Source organism: Nyctereutes procyonoides, unplaced genomic scaffold (genome assembly GCF_905146905.1).
Source record: "Nyctereutes procyonoides isolate TBG_1078 unplaced genomic scaffold, NYPRO_anot_genome, whole genome shotgun sequence".
NCBI classification, from domain to species: Eukaryota; Metazoa; Chordata; class Mammalia; order Carnivora; family Canidae; genus Nyctereutes; species Nyctereutes procyonoides.
The window spans coordinates 34,382,385-34,404,470 of NW_026575049.1; the positions used below are offsets into that span (position 1 = coordinate 34,382,385).

General features: G+C 39.0%; 1 protein-coding gene across 8 annotated transcripts in view; it reads left to right on the forward strand.

Moving 5' to 3' along the window:
• The first annotated feature begins 217 nt into the window (after positions 1-217).
• Positions 218-22,086, forward strand: part of SLC41A2 (solute carrier family 41 member 2) — a 122,299-nt gene continuing 100,430 nt past the window's right edge. For 2 of the 8 annotated variants that reach the window (XM_055328591.1, XM_055328598.1), the window contains exons 1-2: positions 11,816-12,045; positions 12,834-12,857. The gene's annotated coding sequence lies outside the window, so the exon portion shown is untranslated. Of the gene's footprint in view, positions 431-2,104; positions 2,179-4,060; positions 4,263-11,814; positions 12,046-12,833; positions 12,858-22,086 lie in introns of those variants that run through there. The other 6 variants (XM_055328592.1, XM_055328597.1, XM_055328595.1 and 3 more) reach the window with 5 other exon arrangements.

Genomic DNA, 22,086 nt, shown 5'->3' on the forward strand with positions numbered 1-22,086 from the left:
TCCTGCCCCCACCCCAGGCCCGCGGCTTTCAGGGTGCGGCCGGGGGTCCGGGCCGGGCGGGGCGGCGCTCGCGCTCCAGGTCGCCGCCCCCGCGGCCACATCAGCAGCCTCTCGCCTCCCCCGAGGCGGCGGCGCGGCTGCGCGTGCGCGGGGCGGCGGCGCGGGGGCGGGGGGCGGGGCGGCGGCGGCGGCGGCGGGGGCGGGGAGCGCGCGGGCCCCGGGCGCCGGCTCCGGGGCTGTCAGCGCAGGACCGCGAGGGCGCGAGGAGGCGCGCGAGCAGGAAGGAGCCGCGGCCCGGGGCCGCCGCCACGCCGCCGCGGGGGGACTAGGTGAACGAACGCTCCTTCCATCCCCCGCCCGGGCGCCGGGTCGCGTCTGAGGAGGCGGGGTCCCCTCTCAGCCGGGCCGGCGCGGCCGCGCTCCGGGGCAGGTGATAATGGAGGGGAAGTCTGCGCCGTGGCCGCGGCGCGGGGTTCGGGCGCATCCCAGGTACCGGAGGGAGGTGGGGGCGCCCGGCCGGGCCCTCTGCGGCCGGGGCGCGGGAGGGCCGGGCGGCGGGGAGCGGCCGCCCCCTCCCCCTCCCCCGCGGGGCCCCCTCCCCCGCGGAGCCCCCTCCCCCGCGGGGCCCCCTCCCCCGCGGAGCCCCCTCCCCCGCGGAGCCCCTCCCCCGCGGTGTCCCCTCCCCCGCGGTGTCCTCTCCCCGCGGAGCCCCCCCCGCCCCCGCGGTCTCCGCGCCTGCCCCGCGGCGAGCCGGACGGCCGCTGGCCCTGGGCGCCGGCGGGGAGGGGGCGCGGCGGGGCGGGGTTGGGGGTGGCCGAGTGCGGGGGTCGCGGGGGGCGGGGAGGGGAGCGCGGATGCAGACGCCGCGGGGCGGGCTCGCAACCCCGGCCCCACCGCTTCGGGGCGCGGCAGCTGCCCCGGGTCACTGCCGCCTTTCATTCCTTTCTTTAAGTAAAATATATCTCAATTAAAACAAAACCCCAAACGTTCATCTACATGAAGAGATGATACGTTCGTATGTAATTATGTATATTTCCATTTACAAACATATTACACATATATGTCGTCTTTCTGTACGTGCACACTTGGTTTGGTTTTTTTTTTTTAATTGAGATATACGGCACATACCATAAAATTTGTCCTTTTAAACTGTGGCTTTTACTTTAGTCACAAAGTTTTGCAGCTATCAGCACTGTCCTGAGCGTTTTCATCTCAAAATGAAACCCTGGACCCATTAGCAGTCATTTCTCATTTCACCCTTACCCCATCGTCTGGCAACCGCTAATTTACTTGCCCTTCTCTATGGATTTGCCTATTCTGGAAATTTCATATAAAAGGAATAATACAACATGTGCTTTTTGTGTCTGGCTTCTTTCACATAGAAAAATGCTTTCAGGGTTTATCCATGTTCTAGCTTGTACTGGTACTTTATTCTTTTTTATGCCTAGGTAATATTCCATTGTATTGCTGTACCATAATATCACATATTGTTTATCCATTCATCGCTTGATGGACATGCAGGATGTTTCCACTTTTTGGCCTTGTGAATAATGCTGCCATGAACATTTGTGTACATGTTTTTATGTGGGCATATGCTTTCATTTCTCTTGGGTGTCTTTGTGTTTGACTTTTTGAGGAACTGCCAGACTTCTGCCCGGTAGCAGCTTCCTTTTACATTCTGCCAAACACTGTGTGAGGGTTCCAGTTTCTACACATCTTCACCAACACTTGTGATTATGTATTGGCTGGTTTTTATTTTAGCCATTCTAGAGGGTGTGAAGTGGATTTAAGGTGTGATTTGCATTGACCTAATGATATGACCTAAGATATGGAGTATCTTTTCATGTGCTTATTGGCTATTTGAATAGCTTCTTTGGAGACATGTCTATTCAAATTCTTTGCATATATTTTAATTGGATTTTTTGTCTTTTTTTTTTTTTTACACGTTGGGTATTTGTCCTTTTATTGTTGTATTATGTTGTTCATTTATGGAAAAAAAATAGGTTTGGGGCTAGTTCTGACTAAAAAAGCCAACTGACCTGATAGCAAGCAGCATAGTGTTTCTTGGGGGAAAGCTGAGTTAAGTGCCGTTTATGTTTTTCAGACTATCCTACCTGTCAATTCTTGGGCATCTTACTGCCTGTTTCCATGTCTCATATCTTGAGAAAAGCCACAAAGGTATGCTATGACCAGATTCAAGAGAGACCACACACAGTTGGTGTTTTCATATATTCCTTGCTTGATTTGAAAAAAGTACCAGTTATCACTTTAATTACAAATAATTTATTTTGATGGCTGGTTAAACAAACTACTAAAAATGGCAAACGCCAGTTATTCAATTAACATTTCATATGCTTAACTTCTCAGGCAAAGTGGGAGATCTTGTTTTCCTAAGTTTTTGTAGTCTTTATTACAGTTAGACTCATCTATGGGTGGCAAATAAATACTTTTGATGGCGCTGAAGTTAAGAGTCACTTACAGCTGAATGAATACCGGTATGCTTATTTTGTGGTTTATTTCTGAGTACACACAAATTCAGCATTAGCCTTAGCTCTTTTTATAGCAAAAACCACCGAAAGAGACAGGACACCTGCCTCTCAGGAGTTCAGGTTCATTTTCCTATTACTCTAATGTGACTGTTCAAAAATATACTTCCAAGTTTCAGAAATGCTATAGAAAATAAAATTGAAGATTTCCAAGTAGAATTAATGGATAAGCAACTGATTAAGACTGTAAAAAGCAGCCCAGTTCTGGTTTTCAACTACTAAATTATAAAACAAAGGAAATGGTGTTTAACCCCTTTATGCCTCATTGACTTTCTTAGTAGAAGGAATAATTTCAATATATAACCTGAATGTCTCTTTTTCTTTTAGCTAATGGAATGATTATCAGATGTTTTGAGAATAATAACCTATCCAACCTAGTAGTGATTGTTACTGACTCACCCAATGGATATAAAAATGTCCCATAGCTACAAATGGTTTTCAAGTTGGCCTTCTTCTTGGTACCTTCGAGTTTTTAGGACTTATTGAGGACTGAAAGTCAAGTGCAATGAAAAATGGGAACAATTTGGGGAACATGATCCCTGGGAAATGGTGATCAGAGCAGACCTGCCTCCTATATGGTGAACTTCTAGGCACTTCTCATCTTTTCTCTGAGATTACTGTAGTTACATTTCTATAGCTTAAAAATAATGTGTGTGTATTTTAATATATATGAATAATAATAAAATATATATCTCCAGTAGAGTTCAAAGGCTAGGAGTCTCAGTCAGTTTTGTCTTAATGTGAATGCATTTAATCAAATTGCTTTGCCCCTCCCCCCCCCATTAGCTACACTAGGGAAATGGGAATTTTGACTTGAGGAAGGATAAGAGAGGTAAGTAGTATGGGATCATGTGACATTTTGGAGGTTTGGCAAAATTTGCAGTATTTTTTTTTTTAAGATTTGATTTATTCATGAGAGACAGATTGGGAGGAAGAGATGAGAAGCAGGCTCCCTATAGGGAGCCCGATAGGAACTCCGGGAACACCCTGAGCTGAAGGCAGACACTCACGCATCCCCCACTGAGCCACCCAGGTATCCCCAAATTTGCAGTATTTCTAAAAGTGGGTGTTGAAAATGGAAATCTTTGGGTAGCATAAAGGGTCTGAAAGAAGAGGAAAGAAAAGCAAGAATGAGAATTTGGAAGGGAAAGTTGTAAGCTATTAAGATAGGTACAATTTATTTATGCATTTTTGCCCAAGGGAAATTCTAAATAGGAAAAGGTGGAAGAAACCTTCTTTATTTCAGTCTTCTTCCCCTTTTCCCGACCTTGCTTCTCCATGCTACTCTTCTAAGGACCCAGGAGGCAGACTGTAATGACTATTGTTCATGTGTAAGCTTTTCAGTGAGTTAAGTACACCCCTTCTATTTCCAGATTCTGGTCAAATTGAGATCAGAGTCAGGAAATCAGATGAAAATTAAAGTACTGTGAAAATACAGTCTTATTGTAAAGCTGGATTGGAGAATTCAGCTTAGATCTGTGCTTATTTTGTTCCTTCTTAATTTACCTTCCCAGAGGCAACTGTAGCACCTAAAAACCTGCCGGTCAAAGCTGCGGGTCAGGTCTCCCCTCAGGCAGGGAAAGTCCTGAATCCGGAAGTTGTCCTCCTAGGAATTGGAATGGAAAAGGAAAACTTCCTTTGAAGGCATCCGAGTGGGAGAGAGCCAGTGAGAGTTTAGGGGTGGAGCCTGTCTGGAATATTGACCTTTATCCTTAGGTGAGTCACTTTCTCCAGGAATTGCTGATGAGATAGAAAGAAAAGTGCCCCTTTAATCCTATTTTCTCCTACTTAGGGGGGAGTGAAAGTTCTGTTGTCTTTGCAGAGAGGGAAATAAGAGGTGTCCTCTTATCAAATGTATCGTGTTGTGTGTATTTTGTAGGCTAGTCTAGGAATTTAATAATTTACAAAATAGGAACTGAGAACTCATTTTCCTTGGAAATAGCTAAACCTCTCAACAGTTTTTGAGAAGGTGATTGTTTCAGGTGATTGTTTCAAACCTCTGAACAGTTTTTGAGAAGGTGGTTAAATATAGAGAGTATTCAATCTACATCCTAACTTGTTTTACTTCTCAAATATTTACCCAGTGTCCAATACTTAATAGATACTGGACTAGGCCCTTGGGATTCAGCAGTGAACAAGAATGGGTCCTTGCTTTCATGGAGGTTACTCGCCTAGCAAGACAACTAGTGCAAGAATGATCACAGTAAGGTGGAATAAATGTTAAAAAGCTTAGAATACTTTGGGACCACTGAGGAGGGGGAACTCATCTGGGAGGGTCAAGGGAAGTGCTGGTTAATAGCGAAGGGTCACAAAGTAAAATAGGAAGTAGCCAGGTGAAAGGGAAGAGAGGATGAGCAAGAGTTTCAGGAAAAAAAGAACATCTGGAAAGGCCAAGAAGTGAGATAGGGTAGTGTATACTAAAATAGTATTTTTCAAACTGCAGGCAACTAGGCATCCATGAGTAGATTGTAAATTCAATTTAGTGAGTTGTGACCTGCATGTTTTAAAAAAGAAATCAAATAGAAAGAAGAGCGTATCACACATAGTAGATTGTGATATGTAAAGTTTGAAAATCTGCTACAGTGGAAACAGAAAAAGCCCTGTGTGACCACAGCCAGAGGTCTTAGGTGGGTGGGGATGATGATGCAGGATTTAGTTGACCTTATTAATTAAAGAATTTGGATTTATTTTAGAGGAAATGAAGCCACTGGAAGTTTCAATAAAGACCTGATTAGATCAATATTTTCTGAAGATCCCTTTGAGTGTCCCAATTTTTCTCTATTTGAATATAAACTGCAAATTCCTTGGCCCAGTGTTACGGGTATTCCAAAGTTGGTTCTAGTCTAGTTCTAGTCTTTTTTTTCTAAAGAATCTTTCCACTATTTTTGGTATTGGAACCTCCCATTTCATAAAGATTTATTGTCTGCCTAAGTGCCTTTGCGCTGACAAAAGGTCTAGAGGAGTGGATTATGCTTCTGTCTCACTCATGTTGAACCTCTGGCATTTAGCTTACTGCTTGATACCCACTAGGGATTAAGCAAATCTTTGTTGATAGAGTCTAAGCATTCTTAATTTTAGAACTGTTACATAGTAGGAGATATGACCTTGGCATTTCTAATAATTCTTGCTTGTGCAAAGAAGTAGGCTTTATTAGGAATTCTTTTTTTCTCAGTTGGAATCGTGTCAGTGATAGAGCCATATTGATTTATTTAAAATATAATTTAGGGCAGCCCTGGTGGCTCCGTGGTTTAGCACCGCCTTCAGCCCAGGGTGTGATCCTGGAGACCTGGGATTGAGTCTGGTGTCGGGCTCCCTGCATGGAGCCTGCTTCTCCCTCTGCCTGTGTCTCTGCCTCTCTCTCTCTCTATGTCTGTCATGAATAAATAAATAAATAAAAATAATAATAAAATATAATTTAACAAAAAGCACTCTTAAAACAGTAGCAGAGAGAAGAACAACAGATTTTCTGATTTGGGAGTTTTTCTTCCCAAAGAGTATAGAGCAATGACTGATTATTCATGAGAGGAGGCAATCCAGCAGTCATTTGTATTTTGTTTGGATAGGCATTTTTTTGAGCACTCACCAAAAGACAGTTTTGTGGAGATGGCTAGGAACAAAGAGAATAAATTAGATTAAAATGCATCAATCATATGAACTTAATGGAGAGGCAACAGAATATTAAAATTTTGGTCTTAGAAGTAAAAATAGAATACCCATATATCCCAAAGAACTTACAAATAAGAATCTAATGATGTCAGTTTGTTGCCAGAAAATGATTGTACTGTCACAGTACTGTGACTTCACAGAATTAGATTGTGAAACCCAACTGTGAAGGAAAAATTCTTTAAGTATATGGTTTCGATAAGTGGCAAGAGAAGTTATGAAAAATTCATGAAAGGTAAATTTCAAGTTCTGATTCAAATTTCTCTTTAATACACTTTTGAGATGTGGAAACTTGGCTAATTAGTTTTGTAAATTAGATTTTATGTAGCTTAAACATGAGTGCTAGAATCTAATTTTGCTAATATGGGATGGCTTTTTAAAAATACTGAATTTTATATTTTTATGTTCTACAGAGTCCTATTTTAAGCAGTGCATTGTAGAACCTAAATTGAAACTGCTAACTTGTATAAATTTATCCTAAGGAAATAATTCTAAATATGGGAAATTATTATGCACAAAGATGTTCATTTTCATTGCAATGTAGTTTAGTCAAGAAAATGTCCTGCTCTAGGGAAATGATTCATTAAAATGTGGCAATGCTCTTGAAATTTAACCATTAAAAATACTTTTTTAGAGCAATGATTTCTTATTACTTTTTAAATTAAAAAATAAAAGTGTTCAATATAACAAAAATTCAAATAATATAAAAATATGCAAGATTTAAAAAGTGAAAATGGTATTTCAAGTCCTTCCTTACCCTACACTATCTCCACCCTCCACCCCCCAACCTAGGCCATCCTAATTCTTTATAAGTAAATACTTGGAGCAGTAGACCTTTTTCTGATTTTGAATTGTGCTCTCATGATGGTCTTCTGGTTCTTCTCAAGTTGGGTAGGTGGAGACCAAGTGGGTGGGAACCAGGGTGCTAAAAACCCTATACTGCTTTGTTTGTTCCTATTATATATATATATATATATTTCACATAGGGTTTAATTAATTATTATTTATTTATTTTTAATTTTTTATGACAGTAACACACAGAGAGAGAGAGAGGCAGAGACACAGGCAGAGGGAGAAGCAGGCTCCATGCACCGGGAGCCTGACGTGGGACTCAATCCCGGGTCTCCAGGATCGCGCTCCGGGCCAAAGGCAGGCGCCAAACCGCTGCGCCACCCAGGAATCCCCCACATAGGGTTTAATTTAAACAAATAATTGCTTTGCATTAAAAATAAATGTTTAAAAACTATGGGCCTAATTTATCAAAATGAAGTCCAAGCCCTCTAGGAATTCCAGGTCTTACCCAGTTTACCATTTTGCTACACAGTGATAGGAATGTTCTGCACAGATCTTTTGATTTCCCCAGGAGTTTTTAACCAGTCAACTTGTTAGAATGCACTCCCCCACATCTCCACCCTGACTTTTTTTTCCCATCTCTCTAAATCTTACCTGTTCTTTAAAGTTCTGTTCACCTTTGTTTTGTTCATTCCTTATTTCAACATGTATTTAGCGAACACCTACATTTTGGCTAATACTGAATGGGAAATATGCAGAATTTTGTACCAAAACTCAAACTAGTAAAGGATGACCTTCATGTAAATAAGGGCAATAATGTTTTTTGCAAAGTAAGAGCATTGTGGGGAGGACAGGTACTAAAAGTAGAAATGGTGTCCTCTACAGTTTTATGTGGCACTTATAAAAGGGCAATTTATGATACAGCTACATTTCTGGGTCTTCAGTAAATACTTGTTCATTTATTAGCTGAGTAATAGAAAATGCAGAGTTCACTTGTGAATTAAGGATGAGACTTCAAGAAGGAGCTATTTTCATTCTTGAACAATCAATTGTGTTTAAAAATAACTTGAATCCAAGTTACTGGATGCCAGTGTTGGGCATGAGCAGAGCTGAGAATGAGCCTTGGAAGGACCTTGGTTCTGTCAACCTTGTCTCCTGTGGCCACTTACACTGGTGTGGAAGGATCATAACAGAGAATACAGGTGGTGTCTTCCGTATCATTACCTGGTTAGTCAGAAAGTCATGAATTCAATTCCTGCATCTTTATCTTACTAAGTTTACAACTTGGGCATATTCCTTAACATCTTTGAGACTTAGTTTCCTAAACAGCAATGTGTGGACATATGTGTCTCCCAGGTTTTCAAAAAAGACTATGAGAGAGCCAGAGCCTGATCTGCTATTTTCTTCATGATATCTGCCACTTTCCTCTTTATGTTTTTAGATAAGCAATAATTTTTATAGTAACATTTGAGTTTTCTTTTTTTAAAGTCAGAAAACTTTTTTTCTTTTTTTTAAAGATTTTATTTATTTGTGAGAAACACACAGAAGCAGACACAAGCAGACGGAGAAGCAGGCTCCCCAGAGGGAGCCTGTTGTGGGACTCCATCCTAGGACCCCAGGATCACGTCCTGAGCCACTCAGGCATCCCAAAAAGTCAGAAAACTCTTGTACTCTAGCCTTTCCAGATTATAAGTCTTCAAAATAATTCCAGGCAAACTCATGATGGATTCCATCTTTCTAGCGCTTCATGTTCTGGTTGAGCAGACAGTTCTTCAGAATAAACCCTACAATTGTGGTTTAAGATAGTCTGTTTTATTTGTAGATTGTAAAAATGTTATTTAGGTCCCTTTTTAAAATTAAAAAACACATCAGATATGATATGTAAACCTAACAATGGTGTTAGAGCTACTTCCTATTCCAGCTTTCATTTTTTTTTTCTTTTAAACACTGGTTTCCTGAAGACCTTCATTGTTCAGTATATCTAAGTACTGTATAGTATATATACATAGTGGTCAGTGTATAAATGTAACACTTTATAGCTTGCTGGCAGTTTAATTAATTAAATTAAAAGTAGGATGGGATTTCAGTGCCCTGGTGGTACAGTCTGACGCTTGGTTTTGGCTCAAGGTCATGATTTCAGGGTCGTGAGATGAGTCCTGCCTTGGGCCCTGTGCTGAGCATGGAGTCTGCTAAAGTTACTGTCTTCCTCTCCTGCTCCCCACCTCACTCAAATAAATAAATAATGCTTTAAAAAAGTAGGATGGGATAAATTATATAAAAGATAAATATTAAACTTCAGTTGATTTTTTTTAAAAGAACATTAGAACAAAACAGTGGATCTGAAAATTATAAGCCAGGGTTCAATAGAGCAATGTATAATATTTTTGTGATCATACGGTATAGTATATTCCTTAGTAAGGGGCAAAAGAGGTGGAACATTAGGTTTTGAACCTTTTATAAAAATGTATAAAAAGAATGATGAATAATGTTGATGATTAACATTTTTTGAAGGCTCAATACACTGATATATGCACTTTACATGTACTAATTTATTTAATCTTCATAAAGACCCAGTGAGGGAGATACTTTTTTTGTGAGGAAACTGAGGTGAGAGGCATAGTTTCCACAGCTAGTGAATGAAAGTCAGTATATAAGCCAAAACAATATGATTTCAGAGCGCAAGCTCCTAACTACTGTCATTATCATTATGTGTTGATACTTCTTGACATTGAATTTTTTGAAAGAAAATCATCTCTCTTAATTGAAGTGTGGAGATTTGCTGAATAAATCACTTGGAATTTCCCCATAAAATCACTCAATGCAAGTCCTGTTATTGATTAATTCATTTAATGAAAGCATAGCAAATACTTCCATAAGCTTTGTACAGTTTCAGACCTAGCATAAAGCATTTGCCAGTGGTTCCACATCAGTAATACAACTTTGAACAGCCAGTTAATATTCTTTCCTCTTCAAAATGTACTTGACTGAAATCTCTATACTCAGGTGTAGGATTTTGTGCATAGGTTTCATAATCTTAATTTAAAATCATATTACTCTTGAATCACTAAGTTTTATGCCTGAAACTCATAAGACACTGTATTAGTGTAATTACACTAACTGAAATTTAAATAAAATCTTGGAGAAAAAAATTAAATCATATTACTCCTTAGAACAAAACCTAGCCCTTTCTCAATCCCTGGGGGTAGTGCTATATAGGCAACCTAAGCATGCATTTGAGCATTAGCAAGGAAGCACCAAAAGAGAGAAAAACATTAACTTTTGTAATTTTTATTTTATTTTTAAATTTTTTGGGGGGCCTGGGTGGCTCAGTCAGTCGTTTGGGCGTCTGCCTTCAGCCCAGGTCGTGATCCCAGGGTCCTGGAATTGAGCCCCACATCGGGCTCCCTGCTCAGCAGAGGAGTCAGCTTCTCCCTCTCCATCTACCCCTGCTCATGTGTGCTCTTTCTCTCACTCATTCTGTCAAATAAATAAAATTAAAAAATTTTTTTTAAAGATTTTATTTATTTATTTATTTATCAGAGACACAGAGAGAAAGGCAGAGACACAGGCAGAGGGAGAAGCAGGCTCCATGCAGGGAGCCCTATGTGGGACTCAGTCCCGGGACCCCGGGATCACAGCCTGAGCCAAAGGCAGACATTCAAGCACTGAGCCACCCAGGCGTCTACGTTTTATAATTTTTAAAGAGACAATGAGGTAGTCTTTCTAGAAAAAAAATCATTAGTAATTTGTTTGGAGTTATTATTATGAAATATATGTGATGGTTTGTGGGAATCTGGCCCTGCTTTGGAACATGGTGGGGCAGATACAGTTACTTATTCACAATTATCTAACAAATATAAATGAGACCTTGGCTATGAAAAATGAATACAGCAGAATAACAGCTATATGGTACTGTTTAGGATGTGTTCATTAAATGAAGACAGAGTAAGAGAAATATACTTTGTTTTATTATTGAAAAGCAGTTTCTCAACCTCAAAATAGGATTCTCTGAACACCTTTGCTAACTATTCCTCAAGTTTTTTCAAACAGTTGTACTTACTAACTGACATGTCTGCCTTTTAATTGTGCTGAATATACTGGGGAATGAGTGGAGAGGGAGAAGTAGGGAAGAAAGGGGCAATTTTGGAGCTCCTAGGAGTTTTAGAGGAAATTGTGAGTAATCATTAAAAGTAGCTTCATAGGATATTATTGAAAAGGAAATTTGGGGGATATTTTATGAAATGCAGAAAGCAGGATGTAAAATAATATGTACAGTATGAACCTACTTTTGTTTTAAACATATATAGAGAAAAAGTATAGTAAAAAAAATTATATATACCAACATGTCATTAATGAATATCTCTGAATGATGGGTTTCCAGAATAAACCATTTTTATGTATTCTTGCTTTTTTTTTTTTTCTGAAAACCTATTGCTTCTATGAGAAAAAGAAAAAAGAAAAAAAACCCAAAACCCTATCCTAGGTGCATTAGAAGCACAGTTTCAAATGAGCTGGGAAAGAAGGAAGGGTAGTCAAGACACTTTTTGAGCAAAGACCATCATGACAACTAAGTTGATTTTTAGGTGTCTTTGAGGGTAGTTAGCTTGAACTTCAAGTTGGACTTAGAGCTTCCCCTGTGCCTTTTTTTTTTTTAAACTGATATTTGAATAAAAAGGTACATAGCCCTGACCAAAGGGTAGAGAGGAGAAACTTGATTGCAGGGAGTAAAGATACTGAGTTAGGGCATTGTTTCACTTCGCTGCCAAGATAATTGAGTAACATAACACTGTGTACCTGTAGTTTACCTAATCTGCGAACAGTCTGAACAGTCTCTTGTACCGAGTCCATGCGTTTGAACTGACTTCACAGCGCTGTGTACCCGGGAGTACTCTTTAAGGAAAGTGCAGTTTGGGAAGGTAGAATATCAGCTTCATCTCCTTGGGTGCTGCCATTGTGAAAGTGTCCCAGCAAGGGAAGGTGACATTAGGCTACCACTTGAGGAACACCTGAGAGAGGGAACTGCCCTGTTTCATAACTTTGGAAGGTAATGTAAATTCATGTGGCCTGTGCATAAGGGTCCTGCTTCACCTCTGAGATAGGGGAAAGAAAGAGGGGGATGGTGGATAGACAGAAGTGCTTTGAGTAAATAGTTGAAATGAGATACTGTGAAAATTATGGGACACTCTAGGTCTAAAAATGGAGAAGAAAAAATGCTAACTTTACATGTGGCCAATCCTTTCCTTCACTTTTCTTAAAAGCAAAATTTTATTTTTCTTTTAAACCTTAGCACATTAGCTTCCTTTCTTCCTTTATCTATTCTTACAAATATAATTTTCTTTCTCTTAAATTTTGACACATTGGTATCCTTTCTGCACCTTGAAATTCTGGAAGCTTTCATTTTCAATTTTCAGTTTAATTATACAGAGCTAAGTGTATATTTTATGTTGGTCCGGAAGTGGGTTTGCACTTGTAGGGTTTATTTTTTTTTATTTTTTTTATTTTTTTTAAATTTTTTATTTATTTATGATAGTCACAGAGAGAGAGAGAGAGAGGTAGAGACATAGGCAGAGGGAGAAGCAGGTTCCATGCACCGGGAGCCTGACATGGGATTCGATCCCGGGTCTCCAGGATCGCGCCCTGGGTCAAAGTCAGGCGCCAAACCACTGCGCCACCCAGGGATCCCGCACTTGTAGGGTTTAATTGTCTATAAGAACATAAGCATGTGTTATGTGGGGGAAAAATGAAAGTATACTTTTGTATGAGTTCTGAAGAATAGTTTTTACTCATTTGAAATGCTGATGAACTCATAACTTCCTAATTTTGGTATTTCAGATTCACAAGTGCCAGAGAAAACTGGTAAGGAAATATATTTATGTTTTAGTCTTATGTACACTATGCTTTACACAAAGGTGTTGAGTCAGTTTATAAAAAAATAATACAAGAAATGTTGGTTTTTTTAAAAAAAGAATTATAAAACTAGTACCAAAGAAAATAAAACTAGTATAACGTTAAAATGGATAAATTAATCATAGATTTGAATTTTTGATATACCTGTAAGTTTCTTTGCTGCTAAAGGAAAAAAATAAGATGGCTCAATATTTATTAAAGAAAAGTAAAAATATCAATTTTCGGTAGCAAGGCTAACTGTATTGTTTCTAAATAAAGTTTCATATGACTTCATGCATGAATGATTGATGAGAAGGGGATGTTCTCAGCAGTAGTTCTCAGGAAATTAATGAATGTCCATTGCTTGTCAATTAAAGGAGAGAGTCATTAAGTGAGTTTTTGAATAAGATACATGAAAGAAATGTTTAAGACCGAGTAACAGAAATAAACTTTTTTAAATTTAATTTTTATTTTTTTAAAAGATTTTATTTATTTGTGAGAGACACAGAGCAGAGAGAGAGAGAGAGAGAGAGAGAGAGAGAGAAAGAGAGAGGCAGAGGCATAGACAGAGGGAGAAGCGGGCCGAAGTGGGACTCATCCCAGGACTCCAGGAACAAGTCCTAAGCTAAAGGCAGATGCCCAACCACTGAGCCACCCAGGCATCCCTACTTTTATTATTGAAAAGCTTAAAACAGGGTTCTCTGATTGTACTCTTTTGCTATCTAACTATTCCTCAAGTTTTTTCAAATAGTAGCACTAACCGATATTTCTGGTAATAGTTGACTTCTGTCTTAGAAAAAGAATTTGTGTATTGCTGTGAACTTAATCAGAATATCTAGTTAAATGATTGAATTTTTCGCCCCATTTTTTAGTTGGTCTGATAGGGACTAGATATAATCTAACTGATGGCACTTGGTAGAATAAACTGTACTTTGTTTATGCAATACACTTAGTTCTTTGGACACACACGTATTATTCTGTCAATATTTTCTCAATAAGTAGAAATGGTTTAACTGTGAATTGTGTTGTAGTTGACTCATTAGCTTGTTTTTGGTCTATCCTTAATAAAGCATTCTTTCAAAAATTATTTACTTATTTATTCAGTGGAATTGAAGGTAGTGATTCTGAAACAAAATTAGTTGCTCTGGATCTGGTTTTCTTTGAAAAATTGTTTGAGATGTGTTGAGGATTTATACAGAAGATTTAGTATACCCGCTGATTATTTCTGGTCTTAAAACAAATTCTTTACAAATGTTTGGTTGTTTTTTAGGCATTAGAAAGAATTGATAAATTTCAAGACATTACTCTCTTTTTGTCAGTGTGCAATTTTAGAAATGAGTGATTGTTTTATGTAGTCAGCTAGGTTTTGGATCTCAGTAGTTGAATAATGTCCGTGACTTCTCAAGCTTTTGTGTTTGTTAGGAAATATCAGAGCCACCAATTTTACAGCAATTCATTGTTACTGAGATAGCAGTTAATTGTTCTTTCCTTCTCCCAGTTTTTCCTAACTTGCCAGTAAAGTTTGATGTCACTACCTATAACTTAAATGAAACTTACGTGAGTGCTTAAATTCAGTTTAAGTCAAAGAAGTCAAGTTTTTAAAAGAAGATGGTTATGTATTTTAGACAAAAAAGAAAAAAAGGCAGGGAGATATTCTCATTGTACTTTAGAGGTGAGCCTTTTAACCAGGGAGGATGGTATTTGTGAGATGGTGTCTTATATTTTAGTACTTTTTTAAAAAAAGATTTTATTTATTTAATTGAGAGAGGGTGAAAGAGTGTGTACATATGCATGCAGGGGGAGGGGCAGAGAGAGGGAGAGGGAACCCCAAGCCTATACGTGGCTCCCAGCGCAGAGCTGGACATGGGGCTTGATCCCAGGACCTTGAGATGATGACCTGAGCTGAAAGCAAGAGTTGGATCCTTAACCGACTGAACAAGGTGTCCCTCAGTTTCTAAGTATTTTTAAAGGAGCTAAACAGTGATAAAAATTTGTAAGATGTAAATTACTATTACTCAGCTGTTGTTTGGACCAATTTGATACTTCGATCTTGTAAAGTCTGTGGGACAGTTATTGAATTGACTCACCTTCATTCCTTAGAATTGTTATGGTGGGATAGTTACTGTAGTTACTGTTCCTTGTTTAGCTGCAGGACATGATCAGAAGACATTCATGTATTTTTTCTAGTTATATATTCTTAACTGGATACCATGAATTATATTCTTCTGCCAAGCAGTAATAGTGCCTCTGGAATTCTTGAGATTTCTTTTATATTTCCATATTGATTTCTTTTGAGGGCCAAGTGATCTATTACATATCACAGGAAACACAACATGTCATTTCTGTCATGTGGGAACGAAATGGATACGTTTCATTTTAAAAAATTCTCTTTTTTAAACTGTAAGTGATAGGAAAATTGCTAACTATTTTTGGCATTTAATTTTGACTGTTCTTTCCTCTCTGTACCCTTAGTTTTACATTGATTTGGGTAGATTTCTTTGAGGTGGAACAATCTGGTAGAAAGTGTAGAAGTGGAAAAGCTGAATAAAGGAAATTGGATTGAATAAAGGAAGCTTAGAAAAGAAAATAATATACCTGGTTTAGATAATCTAGTAGAAGGAATCAAGTCAGTGTGAAACATTAGGAAACTCAAAACAAACAAACAAACAAACAAAGAAAAAACCTCAAATAATCAATGTAGAGCCCAGTGGATGTGAATGATGAGATCAAAGGGCTGAAAATGAGAAATGATTTTGGTAATAGCTGTAGGGCTAGCTCAAATGGAGAAGAGAGTTTTTCAATATGACTCAATAGTCAAGCTGTCAAGATCTCTGATCTCCATAAATGGTGCTAGGGTGTCCTCCTGGGTTCTGGCGAGTACCCTCATGTAGAGTGTCTCTGCATGAGGTCATGGCAGAATGGCAGAAAGTGGTGTTGGGGTGAACACAAGAATACCAGAGGGATGATTGTTTAGGAGCTGTTTGGGATATGTGCTGATTGATGGTAAATACTTCAGGAAAAGAGAATTGGGAATAGGAAATGGAGAAGCTGAAGTTCAGGTCATGAAATTGAAATCTAAAAGGTTTTTAAACATAATTTTTGCTTAAATGGAGGAGTTAATCATTGAGAGAAATTGGTAAGGATTTAAGTTTACATAGGTTTAGAACTTAAAATGAAAATAGTTAAAACTGAGCAGCTATAAAGTCAACCTGCTGTTTGGGTGCTTCAAAAAAGCAAATTAAATAGACATAATCCTTCTTTATGAACTGATTATACAATTAAATAGTTAAGTACTTAACTGAGTAATATTCAAAAGAATGAACCAAAATTGTTTATGAAACAAGGAAATAATTTGTATATCAGCTGAAGTCTGGTTTTGTTTGCCATAACCTTTCTGAAAGCTAATTTAATTGACCACATAATACATTCTCTTTGGTTACTACCTACTTTTGAAGAACAAACAGAAACACAGAAGACATATACCCAAAGAGAAAGCGAAAAGAGCAGAAAGTACACAATTTATACAAATATATACAATTTATACAAATATATTTATACACATATAAAATACCCACCTGATGGACAAGTTGAGATTTTTGATAATACTGGTAACAGTAACTCAAATCACTTTTGGTATGGGAAGATACCAAAGTATTAAGCTCTCTTTTAATGCCTTTCTTAATAATTAAGGCCTGCTAACTCACAGGTTGGCTGGACTTTTTTACATGTATTATTTAACCTTTGCAATGAAACAACACCACCTCTAGCACAAAGAATAAAGCAACACACATAAAATACACTGCTTTTTCCTAAGTTTTAAAAACAAGCAATTTGAACATTCATGTTTTTCATTTTTGTAACTGAGGTAGAATTCATAAGGAGTGTCTGGTATTAGTTTATTTTCCTTAAAGTCAGTTACTCCCTGACATGACTATAGACCAGTGCTGTCCATGACAAAACTGTCAAAGGGAATATAGAGTGGATTCTAATCTAAATCTAAATGTGTTCAATGGAAAGCTGTCTTTTAGTCTGAGATTTTGCCTCTTCTATGTTCTTTTTTTTAAATTTTATTTTTCTAAGTTTTAATTTATTTGTTCATTTTAAGTAATCTCTTCTTCCAATGTGGGACTCAAACTCACGACCCGGAGATCAAGAGTTGCAATCCTCTTCTGACCTAGCCAGCAGGTGCTCCTCCCCTTTTACATTTTGGTGTTAAAAGTACACTTATATTTTTAGAAAAATATCATTTAAAAAATCTTTAGATTTTTGTGTATATATATCATTTTTAACAGTTTTATTGAAATATAATTGACATACATCACTGGGTGAGTTTCAGGTTTACAAAATAAAGATTTGACTTATGTATGTTATGAAAAAATTGCCACAATAAATTCAATTACTATCCATTATGCCATATAGATAGAATAAAGAATGGGGGGGCGGGGAACCCTGGGTGGCGCCGCGGTTTAGCGCCTGCCTTTGGCCCAGGGCGCGATCCTGGAGACCCGGGATCGAATCCCACATCGGGCTCCTGGTGCATGGAGCCTGCTTCTCCCTCTGCCTGTGTCTCTGCCTTGCCTCTCTCTATCTCTGTGTGTGACTATCATAAATAAATAAATAAATAAAAATTATAAAAAAAAAGAATGAGGGGGGAAAAACTCTTTTTCTCCTTGTGGTAGAACTGTTAAGATTTACTTTACTTTTTTTTAAGATTTTATTTATTCATGAGAGAGAGAGAGAGAGAGAGAGAGGCAGAGACATAAACAGAGGGAGATGCAGGCTCCACGCAAGGAGCCTGACGCGGGACTCGATCCCGGGTCTCCAGGATCATGCCCTGGGCTGAAGGCTGGCGCTAAACCGCTGAGCCACCCAGGGATCCCCAAGATTTACTTTTCTAACAACTTTTATATATCCTACAGCAGTGCTAACTATAGTTCTGGTGTTGCACATTATATCCCTAGTTCTTGTGTATCTTATAACAGAAAGTTTGTACTCTGACCTCTTTCCTCAGATTCCCCCATCTGTTCCCCCTGCCTCTATCTCTGGTAACCACAAATTTGATCTTTTTTTCTTTGAGGTTAGGTTTCTTTCCTTTTCTTTTTTGTCTTTCTCTTTTTAAAAAAGATTCTATGTATAAATGAGATCATACGGTGTTCCCATTTCTCTTTTTTTTGACTTATTTCACTTCCTTCATAAAGCACGGAGTCCATTCATGTTGTTGCAGATGGCAGGTATTCCTTGTTTGTTTGTTTTTATGGCTGGATAATATTCCATTGTGTGTGTGTGTGTGTGTGTGAATTATATATGTACACACACGACAACTTCTTTGTCTACTTACCTGTCAGTGGACACTTAGGTTGTTCCATTCTGGCTATTGTAAATAATGGTGCTCAGAACACAGGGGAGCAGATATCTTTTTAAGTTAGTGCCTTTGTTTCCTTTGGATATGTTCCCAGAAGTGGAATTGCTAGGTCATATGGTAGTTCTATTTTTAATTTTTTGAGGATCCTCCATACTGTTTTCCATAATGGCTGCACCAATTTACAATCCACTGGCAGTACATAAAGTTCCCTTTTCTTCACATTCTGATCAGCATTTATCTTTTATCTTCTTGTTGATGGCCATTCTAATAGGTGTGAGGTGGGAACAATTGGTTTTAAAGATTTTATTTATCTGACAGAGAGAGAGAGAGCACATGCGATCAGGGGGAGGGGCAGAGGGAGAGGGAGAATCTAAAGTGGATTCCATGCAAAGCACCGAGCTCTGGGTGGCTCAGTTTCACAACCCTGAGATCATGACCTGAGCCGAAACCAAGAGTTGGACACTAACTGATTGAACCACCCAGGTGCCCCTTGGGAAAGATTGTTTTTAACTTGGTAAAATTTGAGGGGAAGTTTGACTGGTTAATGAGATCTAAATATTTGCAAACCACTGTTTTAAAACTCTTTAACCATAGATGGAACCCATAAATGCTCAGTAGATCAGAGACTCACCCAAACTTAAATAGGCAGGAATCTGTATATCAGTGTCCTTTTTTAAAGATACACTTTTAGGTAGCTTTTGATAGATCATGCTATGGTAATAATTCCAGACTCGTGGTGGCTTTCAACCACAATGCTTTATTTCTTCTTCACATTACATGTTGCCTGTGAGTTGCTGAGGATTGGCTGCAGTAGCTGGGGCTCTGCACGCATCTTTGTCCCAGGACCCAGTTTGAGGAAGCAGCAGTAACCTAGAACGTGCCTGTCTCATGACAGGGAAAAGGAGACATAGCTGAACTGCTTCTGCTTGTAGGTGTTTCTGCTGCTGTCATTCTCTTGGCCAGTGCAAGTCTCGTGGCCAACTCTGGTGTCAGTGGAGATGAGGAAGTCTAATCCTCTCATAGTCCCTTCAAGGAAGGTGGCAACAGGTGGAGATAATTCCTTACAGGAGGGCAGCAATAATGGGAGTAAAATAGTCTACAACATCATGCATACTGAAACACTCATGTAGCGTGTATGAGTAAAGGACAGTAATAAATAGATAACCACCATCAAACTGAAAAAATATAACCAATACCTTTGAAGCCCCCTGGTTTTTTTTTTTTAATATTTTATTTATTCTTGAGAGACACTCACAGAGAGAGAGGCAGAGACACAGGCAGAGGGAGAAGCAGGCTCCATGCAGGGAGCCTGCCGCAGGACTCGATCCTAGGTCTCCAGGATCAGGCCCTGGGCTGAAGGCAGCGCTAAACCGCTGAGCCACCCGGGCTGTCCCCCTGTATGTTTTTATACCACTTAGCCAAATACAACCGCTCTTTTGAAATTTGTGTTTATCATACCCTTTATATATTCCAGTGTATGAATATCCCACAATTTAGATTTTCTCTTGAGCTAATTACAGTTTTTTGCTAGTACGAAAATGCTGCTAAGGGTATTCTTTATGTGTCTTCTGGTATACAGTGCAAGAGTCTCTTCAGGGAATGAATTTGGGGTGGAATTGCTGGAATGTGGGGCATATACATCTTTAATTTTAGTAGATAATGCCCATTGTTTTCCAAGGCGGTATAACATTTACAGTTGCATTAGTAATGTTTTATGTATTACCAGTGCTCATACCTTTATTCACATTTGAAAGTGTGACTCATTTTGAGTGTAGTGAATGTAAATCAGATTCTTTTTTGAATGTGTAGGGAGGTGCTTCTCAAACTTGTGTGTGTACACAAATCACTTGGGGATGCTATTAAAAGTGAAGGTTTTGATTCATAGATTGGGGGTAGGGATGGGAGCTGAGAGCCTGCAAGTCTAACAAGCTCACAGGTAATACCAGTGCTGCTGGACCATAAACCATATTTAGAGTAACAAGGGCGTGAGGCAGTAAGATAGAGTTGTCTTCTTTGGAACAAAACTGCTAAATGACAGGATTTGATACAGCCACTCAGTCTGGGTTTTTTGAATCATGCCTCATATTTTCATTGACATTAGATGATAGTATAGATAATTTTTTGTTTCATTTTGCAGTTTTGGAAGAAAAAAAATCCCAAGACACAGTTTTAACCATTCTACTTGTATTCTGCTGCTCCAGATTTTTAAATTTGTAATTTTATTTTATGTTTTAAAAATATTTATTTGAGAGGGAGAGAGAGCAAGTGAGTGAGCCCAAGTGGGGGGAGGGGGAGAGGGAGGGAGAAGTAGGTTCCCCACTGAGTAGGGAGCCTGGATGCAGGACTCGATCCCAGGACCCCAGGATCATGACCTGTGCCAAAGGCAGATGTTCAACCACTGAGTCACCCTGGTGCCCCTCCCCCAGATTTTTTTTTTTAATTTGCAACTTCTATTTTGTGCAAATATTGGCTATGAGTGAATAAAGTAGCAGATTCTTTGTTTTTAGAGATTTGTTTCTGTTTAACACGGAGAATTCAGGATTTAAAGGTAAAGAATGCCAGTGGGAATATTTTATGTCATTTTTCAGTTACTTAGTAGGTTATATTAATGTAGTACTGACCTAGCCGAGGAGAAACAGTATCTTTAGAACTTTAATAGAATAGCCTACCTTTAAATCCTGAAGTTGCAAGTTAAAAATAAAATAAATTTAAAAATTTAAAAATCTGGAACAATAGAGTACTGCTTCCCTTCAAGTGGTGGTGGTGGTGGTGGTGGTGGTAGAAGAGACTTTTTGAGGTGCTACTTTTGATAAAATGGCAGCTTCAGAATGATGTCACTTCAAAGAGAAGTGAGAAAACTCTTCCAGAGGCCTTTCACTCTTAAAGTAGCCCAGTAACTTATTCACTCATTAAATCAAATGTTTCCTTCCTTTAGAGCCTTTATCACAGATTATCTCATTTGTTTGCTCATATGCTGTGTATCATCCCCAGCACAAGATAGAATCCATTAGAAGCAGGAATGGTGCTTGTTTTATTAATTTTGTGTAACCCCAGCATCTAGTAGTCACTCAGGAAATAGTAAGAAAACAAAAATGTAAAATTCCAGGGAAGGACTTAGGTCCTGCTGGAGCCACTTGTCATGTGACCTGGAGGGTAGGATACTGTTGATTGATAAGCCTACCTGAACTGCATGAAATAGAGGAAGAACAGATTCACGTAGGAAATGGAAATTTGTGTCAACTTAAAAACAGTGCCTCCCAGAAGAAGGCAGCCCCCCATGAATGGAGCCTTGGGCTAGATTTCAGACCCACCTCATGGTCTCTGTGCACAAAGGCCCTGGTTGAATATCCATCTTTCCATCTTACCTTCCAAATTGTGCCAAAGTAAGAATACTAGGAGCAAAAGTATGACCTGTACGTATCTTTCTTTGCATCTGGATCCCGCTTGGCCAAGTCTGTGTTGACTGTATGCTTAGCCATGCCCTGTAAGTATTCTAATGGAGAGGACTTGTCTTGGGAGATTCCTCCCCACCCTTTACCTTCCCTTCCTTTCATTTTTCTATCTAGTGTTAGTTGGTCAAGTTTTCCCAGTTCTCTCCATTTTGATCAACCGGATAATTCTGCTTCAAAAGGAAGAAGAAATTGCCTGTATCCATGACAGGCCCTTCAGTAGTATAGACTTATCTTAAAGTTCAGTCCTTTTGAGGTTTGTTTTATATTTTATTTAACTGAAGATCTCTTTGAGGCAGTGAAATGCTCACTCTTTAAAAAAAGAAGCAAATGGGTAGAAGGAACAGAAAGCCACTCAGTCTACTCATATGAGGCTGTTGGGAACCTC